General features: G+C 42.1%; 1 protein-coding gene across 5 annotated transcripts in view; it reads left to right on the top strand.

Annotated features, from left to right (window-relative positions):
• The first annotated feature begins 1682 nt into the window (after positions 1-1682).
• Positions 1683-18727, top strand: part of klc1a (kinesin light chain 1a) — an 85950-nt gene continuing 68905 nt past the window's right edge. For 4 of the 5 annotated variants that reach the window (XM_078234006.1, XM_078234004.1, XM_078234007.1 and 1 more), the window contains exon 1: positions 1685-2158. The gene's annotated coding sequence lies outside the window, so the exon portion shown is untranslated. Of the gene's footprint in view, positions 2159-18727 lie in introns of all 5 variants that reach the window. The other variant, XM_078234005.1, reaches the window with a different exon arrangement.

Below are 18727 nucleotides of genomic sequence, written 5' to 3'. Positions count from 1 at the left end.
TATGAAGGCAAATGGTATGTTGCCCTTTAATGCAAGAGGATTTGGGTGCAGGAACAGAGAACTTGAAATTATATAGAACCTTGGTGACCGCACCTGGAGTACTTATACAGTTTTGGTTTCCTTACCTAAGGAAGAACATCCTTGCCATATAGAGGGAGTGCAATGAAGGTTCACCAGCTTGACCCTTAGTATAGCGGGATTGTCCTATTAGGAGAGATTAAGGAGACAGGGTTTATATTCTCTAGGATTTAGAAGAACGAATTGAAGCATATAAAATTCTTACATGGCTTGATAAGATAGTCATGATGTGGAGATGCCGGCGTTGGACTGGGGTAAACACAGTAAGAAGTTTAACAACACCAGGTTAAAGTCCAACAGGTTTATTTGGTAGCAAAAGCCACACAAGCTTTCGGAGCTGCAAGCCCCTTCTTCAGGTGAGTGGGAATTCTGTTCACAAACAAAGTATTCGCATTCCAACCATTATTCATGTAAATTGAGTCTGTGTCTTTATATGCTCTGTTTGTGAACAGAATTCCCACTCACCTGAAGAAGGGGCTTGCAGCTCCGAAAGCTTGTGTGGCTTTTGCTACCAAATAAACCTGTTGGACTTTAACCTGGTGTTGTTAAACTTCTTACTGTTGATAAGATAGATGCAGGAAAGATGTTTCCCCTGCGGGGGTCTAAAACCAGGAGATTCTTAGAATAAGTAAGCCATTTAGGGCTGAGATGAGGAGGAATTTCTCCATTCAGAGGGTGGTGAAATTCTACCCATAGGGCTGTGACAGCTCAGGCATTGAATCTGTTCAACACAGAGATTGTTAGATGTTAGAGATATCAAGGAATTTGTTGTAGTGCAGGGATATAGTGCTGAGTGGAAGCCATGATCTTTACTCTCGCTGTTCTTTTTTTCTCTTTCTGCCATTCACATCTCCATCTATAATAGACACATTTTTTACTTTATTCGTCCCTTTACCACTCCCTTTGGTTTTGCAACATCAAGCTTTTGTAATTTGATCTCTCCGGTCTTCCACCCAGTCGCAAACCTTCCCCTTTGTTCTTTCCTCACCCTCCCCACCCTTCTTGACTTGCTGAAGACCTATGAAATATATAACTTTTGCAGGATTTGATGATAGGTCATTAACAACGAAACAAACTCTTGTTCTCTCTCTGCACAGAACTGCCAGAAGTGATGAGCATTTTGTGTTTTTGTTTCTTAATTTAAGGCATAGTTAAGATGCTTTGTTTCAAAGCTCCCCACCCCTTTTTTGACTTGTGAAAACAAAACCGAGGGAGAATTCAGTTGATTTAACACCAAACCCAAAATTGCATACCGAGGCAGACAAATCAAGCAGCGCCAAAGGGCATTTGTATTATTTGCCTGAGTTCAGCAAACACAAAGATGCTGACTCCAAACATGCCTTGAGCCTGGTGGTGAAACCAGCCAGGGCGCATTCCAGTCGGTGACCTCACAATGTTCAGGGGCGGGCCCCGCCAGCGCGCGAGCGAGCGAGCGCGCGCGCCCTCAATCCGCGCCAGGCGGGCGCGCGCGCGCGCGCGCGCAGTCATTCGCCAGGCATGGCGCGGTGCGCAGAGAGCCCCAGGGACGGGGAGGGGCGCTCGTGCACGAACACGCGCGCGCACTCACTCACTCACTCAATCTCCCGGGTGGGCGGGCTGAGGCCGCGACGTCAGGCGCTGCCGGCTCGGGAGGAGGCGCCATCTTTGGCTGTGAAGCCAAAGGTGGGGGGGCGTAGCAGCTGAAGGGAAGAGGCGGCCGGGGGGGGGGGAAGATGGGTATCGTTTAGAAAGATCTGGAATATTTGGCATGAAAATATTAAGGCCGGTCGGTTGCATTGACATTAAAAAGCGGGCTCGGCGTGAGGGGCCCGCTTGATGATATTCTTTCACACTGTGCGGTGTAGTGTGTGGCTGTGATTTTATATATATATATACATTTAACCGGCTCCGGGCCCCGGCCTGTCAGATAAGAGAATTGTGTTTGGTGGTTGGGGGAGGAAAAGGCGTCGCTCTCGGTGGAAACGAAAGCTGCGCGCCGGCCTCTGAACTTCCCCATCCTCACTGCTTCCCCGGCCTGACAGGAAAGGCTGCCGACTGCACATCCTCTCGCTGAGCTCGGGCCGCCAGTTTGAAACAAACGGTAAGAGGTTTCACAGGGTGTGGGGATGTTGACTTCTGTCAGCGATGGTTTTCGGCTGTCACCGAGGCGCTGTCGATCGGCTTGGTGTCTGAATCGTGGTGATAAATCCCGCGATGGACAGTATCTCTGTGTAAAGTGTCCGCCGAGGACTCTTTGTTTTTTTTCCAATTCCTGTGTACAATTCAATGCTTCAATGAGTAACGTGAGCAGCTGCAGTTTTACTTTCAGCCTGGTGTTGATGTTCGCGTTTCTTCCACCGCGTCTGGGGTGTTTTATTTGACACATCAGTGAAGCTGTTATGTTGGTGCTGTGATTTTTTTCCCCCCTCCTATTTTAATTGATGTTGGTCGCTCTTTGCATTGTAATTTGCCGGGTAGACGAGCATTTCACTTAATTTGTTGCGGCCTAGACAAGGTTTTGGTGGTGTTGTAATCATGACTCATTTCCTTGTAAAATGAGGACATTACATTTTTTTTTTGCACCGACCAGTGAGATTGGGTCTTTACAGAGTTGCTGATTTTTTACATCGTACACCGTGCTAAACAATTTCCTTGTAGACCTGGAAGCCATGGTTGGAAATGATCATTTTGATCAGTTCTTCGCCAATTTGGTAATGTTATGGTGAGGCAGAATAGAACGATGCAGTACACATAGGAAAGCTTGAAAATTGTCTGTGGGGCTAAAGAACCGCGAGTTTTTATCTGCCATGCAATATGTTGTCACTGTGCAGATCAGAAAGTTAGCTACAGGTGTTTGTAGGAAATAATTGAGATACGTGAAAGAGTGCATTCTTTATTTTGAGTCTTTAATCTGAGTAATAACTCGAAATACTGATAGTAATTGGGCAAGGAAATATTGGGTTATTAATGAAACCTGGAATGTACTGCCGCCTTTGTATTGATGCAAAGTGGTTTCTTTAAACGTTAAAATATCAACAGCAATACTCAATTTATCAACTTTTTTTGAAGAGGTTTATTTACAAAGGCTTGTGTTGGCAAAATGATCTTTCTAACTGCCAAATAGTTTTCCAAATGATTGAATCAGAAATTACTGTAAATTGAAACCATTGTTTGACAAGATGTATAAACCCCAATTTAACATAGAAGCTACAAGCAGTAGGCCATTCGGTCCTTTGAGCCTGCTTTGTCATTCATTATGATCATGGTTGATCATGCTGAGCATCCATGCTGTTACAGTATATTTTTGCAAATAGGGTCACTGTTTGTGTGGAGTCTGCAAATTCTTCCCACGTCTGTGTGGGTTTTCTCAGAGTGTTCCAGTTTCCTCCCACAAGTCTGAAAGACGTGCTGGTTCGATGCATTGGCCATGCTAAATGCTCCCTCTGCGTACCTGAACAGCCTACTTGTGACAAATAAATTTAAATAAACTTAAACTTATACTTAGGGTCTCTAAAATTTGAGAACTCTGAACACTGAGGCAGAATTAGTGTCAGTCTTTTGCTGTTTACTTGTATACATTAGTGTTCCAAATTGGTGTCATCACTACCAAATTCACATTTGGAATTTTATGTGGAGGAAGTTGAAGAAGTGGCTCAATGATTTCTTTCGAATGAAGTGCACTATGATAGACTTATAAGCTTATTAAAGTTCCACAAAAAAAGGGCGTAGCATGTGACTGAATAATTACGCACTCGACTCAGGTCGAAGCTGATTATCAGCTTGAGCTCAAAACAGCAGTGTTTTTGGAACAAAAACAGAAAATGCTAGAAAATCTCAGCAGGTATAACGATGGGTCATCCTGACTCAACGTTGGCTCTATTCTCTCTCCAGAGATGCTGTCAGACCTGCTGAGATTTTCCAGCATTTTCTGTTTTTGTTTCAGATGCCAGCAGTATATTTTGTGTTCTTTGGATCTGTCTTCCATCACTGGATGGGGTGATCTACTGTTGAAAATGAATAATGCACTGCATCTTCTAACAATGATCTGGTGAAATGATGCAATGATAATAATCACTCCCTCAATGTCAGTAAAACAAAGGAGATAGTTATCAACTTCAGGAAGCGTAGTGGAGGACCCTATCTATATCAACGGGGATGAAGTAGAAATGGTCAAGAGCTTCAAGTTTCTAGGTGTCCAGATTACCAATGACCTGTCCTGGTCCCTTCACGCTGATGCTATAGTTAAAGTCCACCAACACCTCTACTTTTTCAGAAGGCTAAGGAAATTTGGCATGTCCGCTACGACTCTCGCCAATTTTTACAAGTGCACCATAGAAAGCATCCTTTCTGGATGTATCACAGGTTGCTATGGCTCCTGCTCTGACCAAGACCTCAAGAAACTATAACGGGTTGTGAACATAACCCAGGATCTCACAAACCAGCCTCCCATCCATTGATTCTACCTACATGTCCCACTGCCTCAGAAAAACAGCCAGCATAATCAAGGACCCCATCCTGGACATACTTTCTTCCATCAGGAAAAAGATACAAAAGTCTAAGATCACGTACCAACCGATTCAAGAACAGCTTCCTTGATGCGATCAGATTTTTGAATGGTCATACCATATATTAAGCTGATCTTTCTCTACACCCCACCTGTGACTATAACACTATATTCTGCACCCCCTCCTTCTCCCCTGTGTATTCTGAGCGGTATGTTTTGTCTGTATAGCGTGCAAGAAACAATACTCTTCACTATCCCAATACATGTGACAATAAATCAAATGATCCATCTTGGCTTCTTCCTGAGGTCCCCAGCATCACAGATGCTAGGCTTCAGCCAATTTGATTCACTTCACATTATATCAAGAAACATAGAAAATAGAAGCAGGAGTAGGCCATTTGGCCCTTTGAGCCTGCCGCCCTTCACTTTGATCATATCTGATCATAATCAATATCCTGATCCCACCTCCACCAGCCCCCCATCCCTTGATCCCTTTAGCCCCAAGAGCTATTTATAAATTCTTCTTGAAATCACATAATGATTTGGCCTCAATTACTTTCTGTGGTAGCAAATTCCGCAGATTTACCACTCTCTGGGTGAAGACATTTTTCCTCGCCTCAGTCCTAAAAGGTTTATCCCAAGCGACCCTTCTTTACTCCCCCCACCATTGGGAGCATTCTTACTGAATCTGTCCTGTCTAATCCTGTTAGAATTTTGTAAGTTTTTATGAGATCTCCTCTCAATCTTCTAAACTTCAATAACTGACTTAACCTCTCCTCATATGACACCTGCCATCAGCCTGGTAAACCTTTGCTGTGCTCCCTCTAGCAAGGACATTCTTTCTCAGATAAAGACAGCACAACTGCGGATAATACTCCAGGTGTGGCAACACAACGCCCTGTACAATTGCAGTAAAACATCCCTATTTCTATACTGAAATCCTCTTGATATGAAGGCCAGCATACCATTTGCTGCCGCCTTGCTGTACCTGCATGTTTACTTTCAGTGACTGATGCACGAGGACACCAGCAGCTGAAGGCACTGGATACTGCAAAGACTATGGGCCCTGACAACATTCCAGCAACAAAACTGATGGTTTGTGCTGCAGAACCAGCCAACCCCATGAGCCAAATAGTTCTAGTACACATACAATACTAGCATCTTCCTGGCAATGTGAAAAATTGTTCAGATATGTTCTGATCACAAAAAGCAGGACAAAACTAACCTGGCTAATTACACTCCCATCAGTTAACTGTCTGTCAACAAGGTGATAGAAGGTGTCATTGACTGCAATCAAGCAACATTTAACAATAATTTGCTCATTGACACTCATTTTGGATTCTGCCAGGGCGTTTCAGCCCTTGATCTCATTACAGCCTTGATCCAGACATGAACAAAAGTGGTGAGAGTAACTGCCCTTGACACCAAAGCAGCATTTGACTGAATGTGGCATCAAGGAACCCAAACTGAGGGCAATGGGATTTGGGGAGGAAAATCCCCACTGGTTAGAATCATACCTAGCACAAAGGAAGATGGTTGTGGTTGCTGGAGATCAATTATCTTATTCCCAGGACTTTGCTGCAGGAGTTCCACAGGGTAATATCCTAGGCCCCACCATCTTCATCTGCTTCATCAATGACCTTCCCGTTTTCACAGTAACTTCACTGCAATGTTAATGTAAAGCTTACTTGTGACAGTAATAAATTTTAAAATTAAAATTTTAAAGTCAGAAGTGGGAGTAATCGCTGATGTAGCATTTGTGATTCCTCATTCTGAAATGGTGATAATCCAAATGCAGCAAGAACTGGTCAACGTGAATCTAGCCTTGGGCTGATAAGCAGCAAGTAACATTTGTGGCACAGATGTGCCAGGCAATGACCATCTCCAACAATGATGTGGAGATGCCAGCATTGGATTGGGGTGGGCACAGTAAGAAGTCACTCAACACCAGGTTAAAGTTCAACCGGTTTATTTGGAATCACGAGCTTTTGGAGCGCCGCTCCTTCCTCAGGTGAGTGGAGAGTTGGGGGTCACAAACACGGTGTATATAGACAGACACAATTGCAAGATAATGGTTGGAACATCTCCCCATGACATTCAATGGCATTGCCACTGCTGAATCCGCCACAACATCTTGGGGTTAGTATTGTGACCAGACACTGAACTTGACCAGCGATATTAATATTGTGGCGACAAGAGCAGATTAGAGGCTAGAAATTCTGTGGCGAGTAACTCGTCTCCTTACTCCCCAGAGTCTGTCAGCCATCTACAAGCTACAAGTTAGGAGTGTGATGGAATACTCTTCGTTTGCCTGGATGAGTACAGCTCCAACAATACTCTAGAAGCTTGATAGCATCCAGGACAAAACACCCGCATGATTGGCACAGTGCCAGTAAGATGCACTGCAGCAACTCACCAAGGCTCCTTTGACTGCACCTTCCAAACCTGTGACCTCTAGCATTTAGAAGGACAAGGGCAGCAGATCAATGGGAGCACCACTTGTGAGGTTTCCTTCAAGCCATACATCATCCTGACTTGGAACTAAATCTCTGTTCCTTCACTGTCACTGGGTCAAAATCCTAGAACTGCCTCCCTTAACAGCATTGTGGGTGTACCTACACCACAGAGACTGCAACGGTTCAAGAAGATGGCTCATCACCACCTTCTGAGGGGAAATTATGGTTGAGCAATAGATGCTGGCCTAGTCAGCGTTGCCCTCATCCTGTGAACAAATAAAAAGAAAACCATATTCGAATGCAAACTAACTGTAAATAGCATGGAGTAGATTAGAAGACCTTAACTGAATAATGGGTTTTTGCAGTCAGTCTTACCACATCACTTAATATAGTACTGTCCTGGTCAAGAAATTTAGATATGCAGATAACCTTGTGATAGCCTTCCAAGTGTGAACTCTTGTCCCAGTAGAACCTGTGCTTGCAGAAAACTATTATAAACTGATGGCTTCCTCTGAATTTGGAAAACATTTGTGCATTTCATTTGAGCAACTGGCATACAAAGAATTGCCTAAATGTATTTGTGACATGGAGTTCAAACACAAGGAGCTTCCAAATTATTTGAGTGGTTCTGTATTGCAACTGAATTAATGGCTGGGAGCAGCTTAATCCATAAATTAATTGGGGCTGTTTGGAGGGTAGATTCTCATACACCCTGTAGACAGCCATTTTACTTTCTTTACCAAAGAGCGGCATATTGCACACCAGCATACAAATACAGAGTTGAGATGCAATGTACTCGAGGGAAAAAAATTAAAATTGGTTTGTCATTTTAGTGACCCGCCGTACTTTTGACTTTAAAAATGACACCATTTCTAATTTTTTTTCCCTTGAGTGTATTGCATCTCAAATCTGTATCCATCAGTCTTGCAACTTTCCATTCTAATATCCAGTTAAGCTTCTGTATTTCCCACAGTATTAAAATGGCCCAAATAAAAGTCATGAATCACATCTGATGCAACTATGATGTGCTAATCTTCTGCATCCTTCTCAACTTCTCCAACCTTTTACACAATTGATCACACCATCTTTCTCCAACGCCTTTTCTCCAGCTCAGTTTAATTGTCCTCATTTTGTTCAAATATCCTCCCTCTAATCCGAATCACAACATCATTTCCTGCACCATTATCATTGGATTCCTGTTTGCTTTCTCATTTACATGCTATCATGTCTCAGCTTCCACATGTGCGATCACGATACCCTAGTACACATCTCTCTCCCAACTCTCTCAATTTCACCACATCCTTTGTTGTAAGGATGTGGTGAAATTGAGAGAGTTGGGAGAGAGATGTACTGCAGTTTAAACTACTTTTGTATTTGGAATATTAAAGCCACTATCAGTGTCTCTGCCCACATTCTGTCCATTTACTACCATAGTCGTCTCAGTTTGAATCAGACCATTTTGACCTCAGGCTAAGCTTATAAAACTCATATTCTCTCCCTTGTCTGTTTTGTATCTTGTCATTTTTTTTTCCTTTTGGAGAATAGTGGGGAAGTATTAGCAGGATTAACAACTTGATAACTAATTTGAATGCATCCTCTGTGGCCCTTTAGTCTTGGAGTGGGATTTGAACCCAGATCTTTTGGTTCAGATATGGGGGATCTACTGATTTACACCCCAGGATCGACAGATTCTCTTCAATAAAAAGGCTCTTCTAACACGTCCATGAGATTACCTACGTCTCTCCATGCAATAGTCTGTCATCCATGCATTTTCACTTCTAGTCATGACTTTTCCAAGTATCCTATTGGTGATTGTTGTAAACTTCGACATATCCAGAATGCAAGGCTCTCCGCCACATTCCGAATTCAAATCTAAAATGACCCTCTTTGGAATTTGTCAATGGACACTTCCCTCTGTCCAGCCATAATCTTACCCAATGCAGTAATTTCTGTCCCTCCCACAACCCCAAACTTTGCTATGAATTTGGTTGTTGTGTATTTTCATTCCCCTTACCTACCCTTTGCATCTATTGCTATGGATGCTTGGACCCTGTGCTCTGGAACTTTCTTCCTGTATCCCTCCATTTCCTTCTCTTCCTTTTAAGACTGTCTCTAACACTCTTCTGTTTTATGTTTAGTAATCTTTCTTTGGCTCAGTGTCCATTTTGATTACATCTCTTCAAAATTTTGATCTGTTAAAAGTGCTGTATATGCCACTGTTGCAGGGATAAAAGAAAAGTAAAATACTATTTGCATTTTTGGATGTGGTATACAGATGTTAGTGCAGCTGTTGGGATATGGAAAGGCTAACATGGCAATAATACTAAGTATTGAATTAATACTGGATCCTATCAAGGAAGAAACTGACTAAGGGATCTTCAGTGAATGAGCCTTTATTGTTGAAATTTAGGACACGATCAAATGAATGAGTGCGAGTTACTAGCTGCCATTTTATTTTTCTGTGGTATAATAAAATTATTTTGTACAGTTATTCAGTAAAGACATATTGCAGGTTTGATCTCTCTCGTTATGGAGTTAACCATTATACAATTAAGCTTTATTCTCTGGTTAGCAAGGGTTGAAAAGTCAGTTTTGGTTCCTCCTTGCTATTTGCATTCTGGAGCCTTGTTCAAATGATGTAGATGCTGGTTGAAAACACTTCTTATTAGATGTGATAGCTCACACTTAAATAGTTCAAGGGCACTATTTAATGTTATGGATGAAGAATGGGCTCTTTGCTCAAATACTAGAATATTGCTGTGGCTGCCCATTAAAATATGTCAGTATGAGTGGTTTCCTTCAGGCAAGGGAAACCTGAAGTAAAATGTAACAGGATGAGCAAAGAGAAGCCATGATTTCTGACACATCCCATGCCAAATGTTTAAATTTTATTCAATTTTATATTGATCTCACAACCTAGAGGTTTAACTTATGTTCAGCTTTCGGATGGAATTTTGTTTAATGAAAAAACATGAGTTTCTAAATGTAATTTTGGTGGCACAGTTGTTAGCATTGCTGCTTCACAGCGCCAGAGATCCTGGTTCAATTCAGCCTTGGGTGACTGTTTGTGTGGAGTTTGTACATTCTCCCTGTGTCTGCGTGGGTTTTTTCTGGGCGCGCCTGCTTCCTGCCAACTCCAAAGATGTGTGTGTTAGATTGATTGGCCATGCTAAATTGCCCCTTAGTGTCAGGGTACTAGCAGGGTAAATACATGGGGTTACGGGGATAGGACCTGGGTGGAATTGTTGGTGCTGAATGGCTGCCTCCTGCACTGTACGAATTCTATGATTTTAATTTTGAGGGTACTTGCCATTAGGCATAACATTGACTGCTCTTCCTACAAAATGATAGCGACTGCATTTCAGAAATAATTCCATGACTGAATGCTTTGTGACATACTGAAGTGTTAAAAGGTGCGACATGTAAATATTGCCCAAGTTCATTTTTTCTTGGTATGTAGTTTTACCTAAATACCGTTTTGGGGATGTCTTGCACATGCAATAATGCAGACAAAAATCACAAGTCCAAATTACTTCAGAAATTTGGGTATTAATTGTAAATTGTCGTCTTTGTTCAAAAATGGCTTGGAATGTTATTGAATTTACACTCGCTTTTTGAGTATGCAATGTCCTACTATACTATAGGAATGCAGATAGGACTTGGGAGAAGGCAGAAGCCATTCAACCCTTTGAACCTGCTCTGCCATTCAGTGTAATCATGGCTGATCTGATTCTGGTCTGCACTGGCGCTGTCTCCTATAACCCTTGACATGATTGTCTATCAAAAACCTGTCTAACTTCGCCTTGAATAAATTCATACCCAGCCTCCACTGCTTTCTGGGAACGAGAATTCCGTGTACTTTACCCTTTGAGAGAAAAATATTCTCATCTCCGTCTTAAATGGTAGACTTCCTATTCTTAAACTGTGCTTCCTGGTTCTAGTCTCTCCAACTAGTGCTCCAAGTATCAACTCTATCAGATCCCCTCAGAATCGTATATTTTACAATAAGATCTGCTCTCATTCTTCTAAACTCCAATGGGTATAGGACAAACATGTGTGGAGTTTGCACATTCTCCTCGTGTCTGTGTGGGTTTCCTCCGGGTGCTCCAGTTTCCTCCCACTGTCCAAAGATGTGCGGGTTAGGTTGATTGGCCATGCTAAAAATTGCCCCTTAGTGTCCTGGGATGCGTAGATTAGAGGGATTAGTGGGTAAAATATGTAGGGATATGGGGGTAGGGCCTGGGTGGGATTGTGGTCGGTGCAGACTCGATGGGCCGAATGGCCTCTTTCTGTACTGTAGGGTTTCTATGATTTCTATGAAACATGTTCAACCTTTCTTCATAAGGTAGGCCCCTCATCCTAGGAAGGTGTTAAGTTAATCTTCTCTGAACTGTTTATAACATAGTTAAATCTTTCTTCAAATAAGGAGACCAAAGCTGTACACAGCTTCCAGATGAACCCATTTGTTTTACTAATGTTCATTAGGGATGGAAATCTGTCATACTTGGTCTGGCATACACGTGACTCCAGATCCATGGCAATGTGGTTGACTCTTAAATAGTCTAGCAAGCCACTCGGTTGCATCAAACTGCAGCCAAGTCAATAAAAAAGAATGAAACCAAACAGACCACCTGACATCGACCTGGGCACTGGAAACGACAATGGCAAACCCTGCCCTTTTGATGCTGCAAAATCTTCCTTGCTAACATCTGGGGGCTTGTGCCAAAATTGGGAGAGCTGTCTTGCAGACTAGTCAAGCAACAGCCTGACAGTCATATTCATGGAATCATACCATACAGATAATGTCCCAGACATCACCATTTCTGGGTATGTCCTGTTCTATCAGCAGGGCAGATCCGGTAGAAACGTGGCACAATGGTATACAGTTGGGAGCATGTTGCCCTCGGAATCTGATCATTGACTCTGAATCCCATGAAGTCTCATGGCTTCAGTTCAACATGGACAAGGAAACCTGCTGAGTACCATGCACTGCCCCCAATAATAGATGAGTCAGTACTTCATGTTGAACACCATTTTGGCAAGACCATCCCCAAAAAGAGAGAATCTAACCATTTTGTCCCTTGATATTCAATGGCATTACCATTGCTGAATCCCCCCACTATCAACATCCTAGAGGGCTTATCATTAACCAGACATTAAACTGGACCAGCAAAGGTGCAGCCTGTGCCCTGGGGCAGGGGCGGTGGGATTTCCGTGCCCTTCACCAAAAGTGGCATGGTAGCACCACCACAGATTGAACAGGCCAAGTCCTAAAATATATAGTCGCTAGACTAGGTATGTGGCAGATTGTAAGGGAACCGACAAGAGGGAAAAATGTGACCTCATCCTTACCGACCTGGCTACAAAAGATGCACCTGTCCTTAACAGTATCGGTAGAAGTGACCACTGCACAGTCCTTGTGGAGACGAAGTCCAGTCTTCACATTGAGGAAACCCTCTATTGTATTGTGTGACACTACCACTGTGCTAAATGGGATAGACTTCAAACAGATCTAGCAACTCAAGACTGGACTGGGAGTTCTAGGATTTTGTCCCAGTGACAGTGAAGGAATGGCGATTTTTTTTTTTCAAGTTGAGACGGTGAGTGGCTTGAAAGGGAATTTCCAGGTGCTGGTGTCCCTGGTGGTACTCCCATTCATCTGCTGGCCTTGTCCTTGTTAATAGAGGTCACAGGTTTAAAAGGTGCTGTCAAAAGGGCCTAGGTCAGTTCTTGCAGTGCATCTTGTGGATGGAGTATACTGCTGCCACTGATTGCCAGTGGTGGAGGAAGTGAATGTTTGTGGATGAGGCAATCAAGTGCTCAGCATTGTACTGAATGCTGTCAAGTTTCTTGAGCTACAGTCATCCAGGCAAATGCATGGTATCCCATCACACTCCTGACTTCCTTTTTAGATGATGGACAGGCTTTAGAGTCAAGAGGTGAGTACTCACCACAGGATTCTTAACCTCTGACCTGCTTTTGTATCCTCAGTTATATGGCTGGTCCAGTTTAATTTCCAGTAAATGGTAAGCCCTGTAGAATGTGGATAGTGGGGGATTCAGCAATGCCATTGAACGACAAGGACAATGGTTAGACTCTCTTGTTGGAGATGGTCATTCCCTGGCACTTGTGTGGAGCAAATGTTACTTGTCACTTGTCAATCCGGGTCTTGCTGCATTTGCACATGGACTGTTTCAATATCTGGGGAGCAAATGGTGCTGAACATTGTGAAATGATCAGCGAATATTCCGCTTCTGACCTTATGATGGAAAGAAGGTCATTGATGAAGCAGCTCAAGATAGTTGGATCTAAGAAACTGCCCTGAGGAATTCCTGCAGTAATGCCCTGATACTGAGATGATTGACCTTAAAGAACTGCAACCATCTTCTTTTGTGCTAGGTATGATTCCAAACAGTGCAATGTTTTGCCTCTGATTTCCATTGACTCAGTTTTCCTTGGGCACCTTGATGTCACACTGTCAGATGCTGCCTTGATGTCAAGGGCAGTCACTCTCGCCTCATCCTTACTGTGTTGTAAATGAGTTATGTAAGTGCAGGTTATTTTTGTGAAAGTCCCTAATAATACTGTTGATCAAAACTGCTGCCATAGGGTATGCAGTTGTGAAGCAGTGTACAGTTGTCGAGGCTCTTTGTGATACTCCATGATATTCTAGCAAACTTAACTCTGTTTCTCTCTCTGCAGATGCTGCCAGACTGGCTGCGAATTCCAGCATTTTCTATTTTTATTTCAGCATGCACAGTATTTGCTTTTATTAAATTGGCTCCCATTAGCTGTTTTGTTGATGTTTTGCATTACATCGTGGCATATTGTCAGTACAGTCTTTCATCCCTGTTGAATTTGTCTTCATGTCAGACCACCTTTTGCTGTTATCACACTATTTTCTGTGTGAAGTGCACCTTAATCTAGGTAGATTTGCCATTAATGATGTCTTGTGTTACTTATCCACATGTGGCCCTCTATTTGCTTCTATTATTTCTTCAGATTCACATGGCAAAAAGTTTGGGTACAACATTTCAAGATGCTTGCCTACTTTAAGTTTACTTAAGACACTCAAGGTAATGAGAATTGAAATAATTACGTGGAAGGAATATGCAAATGGTGTCAAGGAAGTGGAGAGCAGCCCCACACCTTCCTTCAAGAAAAGTGAGAAAGATTATAAGGTCCAAAGAATGATTTCCTGAAATTCGGTTTTTAAAACAAAATTATTTTTGGGATGTGCCCATCTCATTACCCTAATGTAGCAATTTAGTACAACTGAATGGCTTGGTAGGCAAGTTAAAGACAGGTGAGAGTGAGCTGTATGAAACTGCAGTCATGTATAGGCTAAATCAGGTAAGAATAGAAAGTTGACTTTAAAGAACATTAGTAAACAAAATAGGATTTTACAACAATTCTGCATCTTTACAATGTTTTTCAAAGACAGCTGTGTATGGGGGTGTAACCATTCTGGCTCTTTTGATCAAGTTGTTCACTGCAGAGACTGGGGAATGGATCACAGATACAAATCGCTGAAGATGCAAGGACCAGATATCAGGAAGACAGAGTAATTAGAGTAGCTAGGAGCTGGCATGGTGGCACAGTGGTTAGCACTGCTGCCTCATAGCACCAGGGACTCGGGTTTGATTCTTGGCTTGGATCACTGTCTGTGTGGAGTTTGCACGTTCTCCCCGTGTCTGCGTGGGTTTCCTCCCACAGTCTGAAAGATGTGCGGGATAGGTGGATTGGCTGTGTTAAATTGCCCCTTAGTGTCGGGGGACTAGCTATGGTAAATGCATGGGGTTATAGGGATAGGGCCTGGGTAGGATTGTGGTCGGTGCAGACTCGATGGGCCAAATGGCCTCCTTCTGCACTGTAGGAATTCTATGACATAAAACTCATGGCCCAGAGGCTGGACCCTAGAATCAACCTGGCAGCAGAGAGGATAGTTCAGATATCTTTTCTTAAAAAATGTTTTTTAAATCTCTGTGTAGATAGAGTACTGTACATGATTCGGTATTACAAGATTAATGGTGTGAGGACTTCTGAATATTTAGTTTAATATTTAAATATAAGACCACAGTAGTACCAGTAAAGCATAGAATGACTCCATTGCCAGATTGTTTTGTGCAGGAATAATTTTTAGGATGGAAATGAACAATACGTTAATATTTTACAGGAAACCATTCCTTAAATTTGATCTAGCCAATGCTGCGATTGCTGTTTGCTTAAAAATCATGCATCAGGTTCTCTTAACGTGAAACATTATATTGAGAAATTAGACATTATCTAATGAAGTCAGTAAATTGTCTTGTGCCTTGAAGCCAAAACAACCCACTCGTTGCTGGATGGTAAATAGACAGATATATTATTTTGTTAGCTGACTGATGCCAAGCAGACCCTAAAGGCAGGAAGTAGTGGAGATAATTACGCTGATTATGGGTTATTTCCTTATTGATGATATTTATCTCAAGTTCTTTAAAATTCAGTCTGTATTGTCAACAGAATGATACTACTGTTCTCTTACCCTGGAAAAACAGGTTTCTGGAGAATGCTTCTTTACAATTTCTGGGTTTTTTTTGTGTATCATTTGTTCATTGTTATAACAATAATACGTAATTCCACATTTCTTGATTGGTCAGTGGAATCATTCGGCAGATGGAGCCTGGTGCATGTGCTATGGTTACTGGGCTCCTGCTCTGGCAGCTCCCTGGCTGCAGTTACTGGGCTCCAATTTGGGCTGCTCCCTGATCATAGTTACAGGGCACCAGCTATAGCTGCTCCCCAGCCATGGTTACTGGGCTCTGGCTGCTTCCCAGCCATGCTTATTGGGCTGTAGCTCTGGCTGCTACCATGTCACGATTATTGGACTCTGGCTCTCACTACTTCCCCAGCTGCGGTTACTGGGCTTCATACACACTTGGAAATATATTGCCATTTCTTCTCTGTAGCTGGGTCAAAACACTTATTTGAACTCCCTCCCTATCAGCACAGTAGACATACTTGCACCTTACCTTACTGCGGTGGTTCAAGACACAGGCTCTAATAAATACTAATCTTGCCACCGACACTGATGTTCCCATGAATGATTTTTAAAAAAATTCCAAGTCTAGATAATGTGTAACATGGAGAGGAACTTGGAGATGGTGGTATTTCCATGTGCTTGTTGTTGTTCTTCTTCCAGATGGTAGATCACAGGTTTGGAAGATGTAATTGAAGGAGCCTTGGTGAGTTGCTGCAGTGCATTTAGTAGATGGTTCATACTGTTGTCATGGTGCTTCCTTGGCAGAGGGAGTGAATATTTATTGAGTGCCAATCAAGTGGCTGCTTTGTACTGGATGGTATTGAGCTTCTTAACTGTTGTCAGAGCAGCATTCATCCAGGCAATTGGAGAATATTCCATCATACTTCTGACTCATGCCTTGTATACAACGGAAAACCTTTTGGGAAATCAGGTGAATCACTCACCACAGAATACACAGCTCCTGACCTGGTCTTGTCGCCATAGTATTTATATGGCCGGCCCAGTTAAGATTTTGGCCAGTGATAATTCCCAGGATGTTGATGGTAAAGATGAATGTCAAGGGCAGATGGTTACGTATTCTTCTGTTGAAGATGATGACTGCCTGACACTTGTGTGGTGCAAATGTTCTTTGCCACTTGTAGGTCAAGCATGAATGTTGTCCTGGTCTTATTACATGTGAGCATCGAATACTTCATTATCTGCAGAGTTGTGAGTGGGACTGAACATTGCACTTACCACTTCTGACCCTGAGATGATGATGATAGGTCACTGAAGTAACTGAAGATGGATGTGCCTCGAGCAACTCTACAGTAATGTCCTGGGACTGAAATGATTGGCCTTCAACAACTACAGCCGTTGTTTTTGCTGGGTATGACTCAAGCCAATTAAGAGTTTTCCCTATGATTCCTGTTATCTTCAGTTTACTGGGTTTCCTGATGCTGCACTGTTAACTGCAGCCTTGATGTCATGGGCAGTCATTCTTACTTTGTCTGTGGAATTTAGCTTGTGTCTGTGTTTGGACCAAGCCTGTAAAGAGCCTGGACATGGCAGAACCCAAATTATTGCTCAATAAGTCCCGCTTGATGGCAGTGTCGCTGGCACTTTCGCTCACTTTGCTGATGATTGAAAATCAACTGATAGGGTGGTAATTGACCAGTTTTTTGCTACTTCATGTTTACCTTTTTATGATGTGGAAACACTTGCATGGGTGCTTGAAATTAACCTTCCGATTTTACTGTTAACATTCTCTCATTTTGCCTTGTTCACCTCTTCACTCCCCTGCCCTAAAGAAAAGTTGGCTTAACTGATCCCACCTAAGAAAGAGGCAAGCTGCATTTGATTGCCTCATGCTTCGTACAGGGCTGGCAAGCCACCCAATTTGTCTGCCTTTAAGCTTTTTTAAATTTGTGATTAAACTTGTATGTAAAAGAGAATTTTTCAGATTTTTGATAACTGAATATGCTTCCTGATTATTTTATATTTATGTGTTTTGAAGATGGTATGTGAAAAATGAGCCCTCCCTTTGTATATTTTTTCATGTTAGGGTCGTCACACTTTACAATGATGATGTGAAATTTGGTTTGCAAAAGAAATCTGCCAATGTTGCGTGTTATATGTGAATGGGATAATTAAAGAATTTTCAATGATTATATTCTAGATGGAAAGTTTCCAGTGTTTAGTCATGTAAAACAATGGGTTTGACTTGTAAATCAATAGGTACTGATTTCCTTTTGTCAAGGTGCAGACCGAGCATTATATAACTAAAGCTCTAGTTGATCTCGGTTTTTCCAAAAGTAATCCCATTTCTATTTTTAAATTGTGTTTGCCTTCTCTATTGCTCTCATTTATTTTTGTCTCTGTATCTCTGTCTTGTGCTATTTTTCTTTTTTAATCAAATTGCTGAGAAAAATAGGCAAACATACGCTTTTTAAATAAATCCATAATTAGGGTTAGGGTTCTAGATAGAATTGTTGCAGTAATGCCCACAAATGTTGTACGGCACCCTCCTAGGTGGTGAAACCTTCTCCTTGCTGAGCACTAATCAGTTAAAGTGGTGGAAGAATCCATCAGTTGTTATCAATTTAATTCATTTTTTGCCCCCTCGATCATGCTTTGCATTTGCCATTTACCACATCAGTATCATAAATAGTTTCACATGATGACTGCCAGTAATCAAGTTGTCACACCAAACTTCTTTTCAGCTTGTTACATATCCAGGATAATTATGTCTGATAAAATATGCTGTTTTGGAAAGGGTTAACTCCTGCTGAGCTACATCCGCTTTTACTGAATTAGAAATTGATTGGAATCATGGCCCAGAGTCTGATAAATCTTTTCTTGTGACTTAATCAGTCTAATATAATTTTTACAAAGGAACACTTGTTATTGGTTTCCCGCAAGGAAACCAGTCCTGAATAATCAGCTTGCTCAGCAGTCCTGAAGATGCACAATTCTGTTTAAAAAATATAGATAGGTTCCAATGGTACCATAGAAAAATCTGTTTCAATCACCATTTAAATGTAGTCAGTTTCATCCCTTTCAGTTTCTTCAGGGGTGTAACAGTTTCCAAATTAACTCTTATTACTCATTAAACAGTCATGAATCCACTGGAGCACTGTTGTCTATATTGTCACCTGAAAGTTGGATCTAATTAAGCCCCATGTTTCTTGGTTCAGCAACTTGAGGAGT

The sequence above is a fragment of the Mustelus asterias genome, chromosome 18 (assembly GCF_964213995.1).
Source record: "Mustelus asterias chromosome 18, sMusAst1.hap1.1, whole genome shotgun sequence".
Lineage (NCBI taxonomy): Eukaryota > Metazoa > Chordata > Chondrichthyes > Carcharhiniformes > Triakidae > Mustelus > Mustelus asterias.
Note: the sequence above shows the minus strand (reverse complement) of the source record. Positions and strands in the feature narration are given on the sequence as shown.